At 41.5% G+C, this 7,580-nt stretch overlaps 1 non-coding gene across 1 annotated transcript; it reads right to left on the reverse strand.

Annotated features, from left to right (window-relative positions):
- Positions 1-2,650: 2,650 nt before the first annotated feature.
- LOC127664314 (U6 spliceosomal RNA) lies at positions 2,651-2,759 on the reverse strand. The gene has a single exon (XR_007973161.1). It is a non-coding gene; the product is annotated as a U6 spliceosomal RNA (small nuclear RNA).
- Between the last annotated feature and the right edge of the window lie 4,821 nt (positions 2,760-7,580).

Raw genomic sequence — 7,580 nt, forward strand, 5'->3', positions numbered from 1 at the left:
GAGAAGCATAGTGAGATTATTCCTCACAGAGGAGGGTAGCAATCAGCCAACATCGAAGCTCAGAGCACTTAGCTCAGTGAGATGGGTAGCACTGAGGTATTTTCTTCTTCATCGTGTACTTTTAGAGACTGTGATTGTTGACCAACTTGCACAGCTGCTCTATTTCTTGTTATGAGTCCCTCTGAGGAGCAAAGTCAGTCTTTTGGATGAACTTATAATGGCTACACACACACACACACACACACACACACACACACACACACACACACATACAGGGAGACAGAGACAGAGATTATCATTTAGATTCCTCCCTGTTTAAAACTTCTCTATTATAAATATAATCCCTTATTGACAGGGAAGCAGCTTAAATGCACTTCATGCCATCTTCCTTAGAAACGCGCAGAATGCATGTCAGCACCCACAAGCGCCATTTCCATCAATGTAATTTGTCTCAAGGGAATGTCATAAAAAGACGGGGAAACATATTGGTCAGTTAATTAAGTGTAGCAGCTGTAGTACTCTGTCAACGCAGCAAACCGCAAGACTATTTGAAGAGGCAGGATCAGCCCAGTCCCTGTGCAAACTCTGAGGACTTATAAGAGACACGCTGGGATCCTGTGAGCCTGATCCTGAGAATTCACCAAGGCTTCAAAACAGAAAAATGAAATGCATAGAAAGTCAGGAGGGCTCTCAGGCTCCCAAACCCACTGACATCTGGAAAGTTGAAATATAAATATAAATATAATTTGAAATATAAAACAAAACCATGCTCAGCTTTTAATTGACTGGTTGATGGTTCCAGCCCACATGCACTGGGCAGGAAGCTGACATCACCGTCAGTCACAAGTCTCCAACTGCTTTCCGTAAAGCAGCCAGTGGAGACTGGGAATAGATCTACAGATGGCTTTTTCCCTACACTGTCTCACTCTCCACATTGCTTCCTTTTTCAGCATGCTGAGGTCTCAAGCTAATTCTTTTCCATCAGTGTGACCACATTTTCCTGTCAAATAATCATGATTTTTTAAAAATCTAGGACTAAATGTATGTGGAGTGGTCTTTAAAAACTGCCGTGAAGTGGCTTTAAGTTGAAGGTTCTTAACCTCTTTTCTCGGTGTGGTCCATTACCCTGTCAAGTCCAGCTGGTAATGAGAGACCACAAGCTCTCTGTTTTGTAATCTTCTAAGCAAGTAAAAGAAGTCGGGGTGAAGATGCCTGATTGACTCATCTAAGTAATAATGGGAACCTGAAGAAGCCTTTGTATTTTAAAATAAATGCAAGTTGAAAAAAAAAGTCTCTGCATCATGTCTAAGTGTTTGGTGTCATGAAAAGCAAATAATACATAAATAAATAAATAAATAGATAAATTCATTCATTTATTCCAGTCTCCCTTTCCTTCACCCACTAACCTATAACATGAGAATATCACTATAATTTAAATTCTAGAATGCCATTCATTTAACAGGAACTTGAATTATGTTCCACTTTGTGGTGGTACTGTTTGGCAAGTTCTGGAGCCTTTAGAAAGGGAGCCTCACTGGACAAAATGGGTTGCTGGGTCTTATAAATCAAGTATGGTTCAGGTTCTAGCCCAGACTCTGTGTTCTCACTTGCTACTGAGATGTGAACAAGCCTATTCCCAAGAACAGGAGCTGTCCCCAGACCCTGTGAACAGGTGCTGTCCTCCCCACACGAACAGGAGCTGTCCTCTCCAGAGTGATTAGTGCCTTCTCTACATGTGAACTGAAAGAAACCTTTGCCCTAAACCTTCCATCAGGTATTTTGTCCCAGCAACAAGAAAACCAATGGTCTTCAGTGTCACTCACTCTTGTCAGAGTCTGTATTGACTTCAAGATATTGAACCATATTCTCTAATGAGACATTTACAAACCTTTCAATTGTATAATTTTTTCTTTCTTTTGTAAAAGTAATATTTTAAATTCATTCTTTGAGAATTTTATACATGTGTGGAAAATCCCACTTGCCTTACTTCTTCCCTGCCTGTATAAGTTCCCTGAGAAAATACATTTTAAGGGGCCTTGAACTAGTTGGTCTTGGCCTCATTCTTTGTGTCTCCTGTCCTATTTCTCTGCCCTTCTCTCCCTAGGGTCCTCTGTTGAAAACCCCCGCAGGCTGGGGCAGGCAAAGTATCAGTAGTTGCAACCCCCACAGAACTGTCTCTCTTCCAACAGCCATCATGCCTGTAGCACCCCAGTAAGGGATCAGGATCTCCCAATTCCTCCATCCGTGCTGGTGTTTTGAGTGGCTCTACCTCATTGACAACCATAGCTACTGAGTTATGAATGGGCTGCCCATGCCATTTCCAGTAGCCAACACTTCACGCCGCTTCTCCTCATTCTCCAGCTCTGGAATTCTTTCAATCCTTCTTCCACTGCACACCCGGAGCCTTGCAGGGAGGGTTTGACATAGATATCCCTTTCAGGATTGAGCACTCATGGTCACGAATTATCAGTACCAATCATGAGTCTCTGCATTGACCCATTGTAAATAGATGCTACTCTGAACAAGAGCAATACAGATCTATGGGGATAAAGCATAAATGTTTAGCAGGCAGTTTGACAATGTGTCCATTTAGCAAAATAACAATAGGCTTTCCTCTCTGTCCTAGAGTTTCTCCAGTCATGGGATTTTGGAAACTCTGGAATGCTACAATTTTTTTTTTTTGTCATTCTTGTACTGGGACCATGTCAATCTCCTCTGCATCCTTCCAACTTTAGGATATGTGCTGCTGAAGCAAGCACCCCTTATTTTCCTCACTGTAGCACTGTAAGAACCCTGATTTGGGCACGAGGCAATGGCTCAGTGTGTAAAACAATTTTTATGCAAAGCCTGAAGACCAGCATGTGGATTCACAGAACTTGTGTAAATGTTACGTGGGAATGCCAGCCTGCCTGTAACCCCAGAGTGTAGGAACAGAAACAACTTGATGAAACAAGAAAGGCCAGGAGAGGACTGGACACTGAGTTGAAGACAAGCTAGAGGAACTGGGACAATCAACAATGACGAAGGAAACATATGAAGGTACCAGCAGGGATTCCCAGGTATATCTAGAGCTCTTAGGAAACCAATTCTATAGATAATAGAAGGAGAAGAATCCAGTTCTAAAGGTATAGAAAACATGTCCAGGATGCTCTTTTTGTTGTATTTGCAGAATTACATGATAAAAGCAAATTAGAATACCATTGTATTAATCTTTTCTTCCCATGGATTATTTACGTAAAAGTTACTTAAGACGCTGTCCCTGCTTAGTGCTTGCAGAGGATGTGTGCTCACCATTTTGCTCCAGCTTGAGAGCTGATGCTTGCCATAATGCCTCCCTGCCACGACAGATGCTTATCCTTCTGGAACCTTTAGCTCAAATAAATTCTTCTTTAGAAAGAAACAAAGAAAGAAAGAAAGAAAGGTGTTGGTAGTCATTCAGAGGAAGACTGGCAGAGTTCCTAGGCCGTGTGAAGGACACAAGGACAGTGGGTAGCTACTGAAGGACACGTGGTAATAAGACCAAGTACCCACAGGTAGAAGCCTTCTTTCTGACTTTCTTCATTGGTTACTTGAAACAGGGTGGGAGAGATGACCGCGGTTCATTGCTGTGCTTTTAGTTTGGGTATAAGCTGCCCACCTATAACACACAAAGGTCCAAAGGTTTTTCAGTACACAGTGAACTGAAAACTAAGTCAATATGCAAATGGAGTGAAACCAAAGCTGTTACAGGGAGCTGAGAGTCAGCCAATCACAAGGGGGCACTTTTAAAGCCGTGTCTGAGTAAAACAGATATGTACAGACTATAACCAATCAGGCCACCTCTTTCCTCAATTTCCTGCTGGCCTCTTCCTTTTCTCTGTTGAAAATATAATCTGCTTCTGTGGTGAATAGAAAGCTGTGAAAGGCTTCAGGTCCAAGCAGCTGCTCAACTAACTAGAATCACAAAGAATATCGCTTATGACAGTGGTTCTCAACCTGTGGGTCATGACCCCTTTAGGAGTCACCTCTTCCACAGGAGTCACCCCTTCCACAGGGGTCACCTAAGACCATCAGAAACCCCAGATATTTACATTACAATTCATAACAGTAGCAAATTACAGGTATGAATAGCAATGAAATGATTTTATGGTTGCGGGTCAGCACAACAGGAGGAACAGCCTTAGGAAGGCTGACAGCTACTGACTTAAGCAAGTAGTAAGATTAGAATAGTTTCTACTTTTTCTTGGATGGCATCTAAAATCTAGCACGTGGCTAGCACCTCCAGTTTAGACAACAAACATTTGTTAACAGAATTCTGAAAGGGGCTGGAGAGATGGCTCAGCAGTTAAGAGCTCTGAATTTTCTACAAAGGACCCAGTTTGATTCCCAGCACTCACATGGCATCTTGCTATTATCAGTAATTCCAGTTTTTGGTGATAGGGTATCCTTTTCTTGTTTCTGAAGGCGCCACACACACACAACGTGCCCTTAGATATATATTCAGGCAAAACACTCATAAATAAAAATCAATAAATATAAAAGAAAAAATAAAAAAAATAAGAAAGAAGCAATTAAAATACATACATTAAGAAGTATACTCAATCTAGGAAATCTTAGCAGTATAGTTGTCTAAACAAGACTTTCACAGTGACAACAACAGTTGTCATCCTATCAAAATGATGGGGAAAAAAAATCTCACAAGTCTCTCACCCCTAGATGAAGTGCTGCAGGTAGTTAGGGACTCCTCAGAAAGGGAAGGGAAAGAGACAGATCGACTGGTTGCAGTTTGTGTACATCTGTTTTATTCAAATATGGCTTTAACAGTTGGTCTTTATGCTTGGCCCTCTGACAGGTAATCCAATCCCAAGTAGTCACCCCTAGTCACATACACCATATGAGCAGCACTGAATGGATTTAGGAAGTTGTATTTACACACACACACACACACACACACACACACACACACACACACACACACACACTCACACACACACACACACACACACACACACACACAGGTACACACATAAAGATAATAAAGAAAAAGAGGTCATGAATTTAAGAAGTAGCTGGGGGAAAGTAGGAAGTGTGGAGATGATTCCAAATGCATGTCTGCAGGGACACAAAAGGATCTCTAGGTACTGTAACACCCTGAGCCTTAGATTTCTGGTGGTACAAACCGCCAGGGGTCTGCCTGCACTCAGGAACTGAGCACCTAGGAGGCTTTTGTCTGCCAGCCATCCGGGCTCAGGGCCAGGGTTCCCCCCCCAGGAAGCTGTGGAAGGAGAGAAGCCCTGCGGCCAAACTAGCTGTCTGCAGGGACACAAAAGGTTCTCTAGGTACTGTAACACCCTGAGCTTTAGATTTCTGGTGGTGCAAACCACCAGGGGTCTGCCTGCCCTCAGGAACTGAGCACATAGGTGGTTCACCTGCAAGCCAGTCCATCGTAGGACCTGTGTCCTATGTGAGAATCAACAGAGGGAGTGACCCCCACTACAACTTCTTCCCTCCATAATAGAGCAGACAGAGAACACCTGGTTGACCTTGACAACCTAAGTATAGCATTGCTCGAGGCAAGATTGAGAAGGGCTCCAAAGGCAGAAAAGAGGAAGCCAGCATATCAGTAATCTGCGCCAGAAGAAACCCAGTCATCCAGTGTTGCAGAAATAACCTTAAAGATCCACAGTAGGTTGAAGCTCCAGCCAGTGACAATAAGACCCTCTAACTCCTGGGAGAACCAAATGGCTAAAGGCAAACGTAGGAACGTGACTAACAGAAACCAAGGCATTATGGCAGCATCTGAACCCAATTCTCCAACATTAGCAAGTCCTGGATACCCCAACACACCAGAAAAACAAGATTTGGATTTAAAATCACTGGTCATGATGCTAGTACAGGAACACATGAAGGACATACTTAATGAAATTCAGGAGAAAATCGATCAAAAATCAGAAGCCCTTACAAGGGAAACACAAAAATCATTGAAAGAAATTCAGGAGAATACAAAAGCCAATAAGGAGGAAACGCAAAAATCACTTAAAGAAATACAGGAGAACCTTGATCAACAGGCAGAAGTCATGAAAGAGGAAACACAAAAATCGCTTAAAGAATTAGAGGAAAACACAAACAAGCAAATGACAGAACTGAGCAAAAATTTTCAGGAGCTAAAAACAGAAGTAGAAACAACTAAGAAAGCACAAAGGGAGACAACTTTGGAAATAGAAAACCTTGGGAAGAAATCAGGGGACATAGATGCAAATATCAACAACAGAATACAAGAGATAGAAGAAAGAATCTCAGATGCTAAAGATACCATAGAAACCATGGACTCAACAGTTAAAGAAAATGCCAAATGCAAAAAGCTTGTAACCCAAAATATCCAGGAAATCCAGGACACAATGAGAAAGCCAAATCTAAGGATCATAGGTATTGATGAGAGTGAAGATTTACAACTTAAAGGGCCAGCAAATATCTTCAACAAAATTATGGAAGAAAACTTCCCAAACCTAAAGAGAGAGATGCCCATGAATATACAAGAAGCCTATAGAACTCCAAACAGACTGGACTAGAACAGAAATACCTCCCGTCACATAATAATCAAAACCCCAAATGTACTAAACAAAGAAAGAATACTTAGGGCAGTAAGAGAAAAAGGGCAAGTAACATATAAAAGAAGACCTATCAGAATTACACCAGATTTCTCACCAGAGACCATGAAAGCTAGAAGATCCTGGGCAGAGCTCATGCAGACTCTAAGAGAACACAAATGCCAGCCAAGACTACTATACCCAGCAAAACTCTCAATTACTATAGATGGAGAAACCAAGATATTCCACGACAAAACCAAATTTACACAATATCTTTCTACAAACCCAGCCCTACAAAGGTTAATAGGGGGAAAACACCAGTACAACGAGGGAAACTATACCCTGGCAAGAGCAGGATATTAAGATTCTTTCATCAAACCCAAAAGAAGTTAACCAATCAAATTTAAAAAATAACGTCAAAAATGACAGGAAGTAACAATCACTATTCCTTAATATCTCTTAACATCAAAGGACTCAATGCCCCAATAAAAAGACATAGATTAACAGACTGGTTACGTAAACAGGACCCTACATTTTGCTGCTTACAGGAAACACACCTCAATGTCAAAGACAAAAACTACCTTAGAGTAAAAGGCTGGAAGACAATTCTACAAGCAAATGGTCCCAGGAAACAAGCCGGAGTTGCCTTTCTAATTTCAGATAAAATTGACTTTCAACCTAATGTCATCAAAAGAGACATGGAAGGTCACGCTACTTGCTGGTCAAAGGAAAAATCCAACAAGAAGAACTCTCAATCCTGAACATCTATGCCCCAAATACAAGGGCACCCTCATTCATAAAAGAAACTTTACTAAAGCTCAAAGTACACATTGCACCTAACACAATAATTGTGGGTGACTTCAACACTCCACTCTCACCAATGGACTGATCAGGAAAACAGAAACTAAACAGGGAGACAATGAAACTAATTGAAGCTTTATCCCAAAGCAAAGGAATATACCTTTTTCTCAGCACCTCATGGTACCTTCTCCAAAATAGATCATATAGTTGGTC

Source organism: Apodemus sylvaticus, chromosome 13, assembly GCF_947179515.1.
Source record: "Apodemus sylvaticus chromosome 13, mApoSyl1.1, whole genome shotgun sequence".
Classification (NCBI taxonomy): Eukaryota; Metazoa; Chordata; class Mammalia; order Rodentia; family Muridae; genus Apodemus; species Apodemus sylvaticus.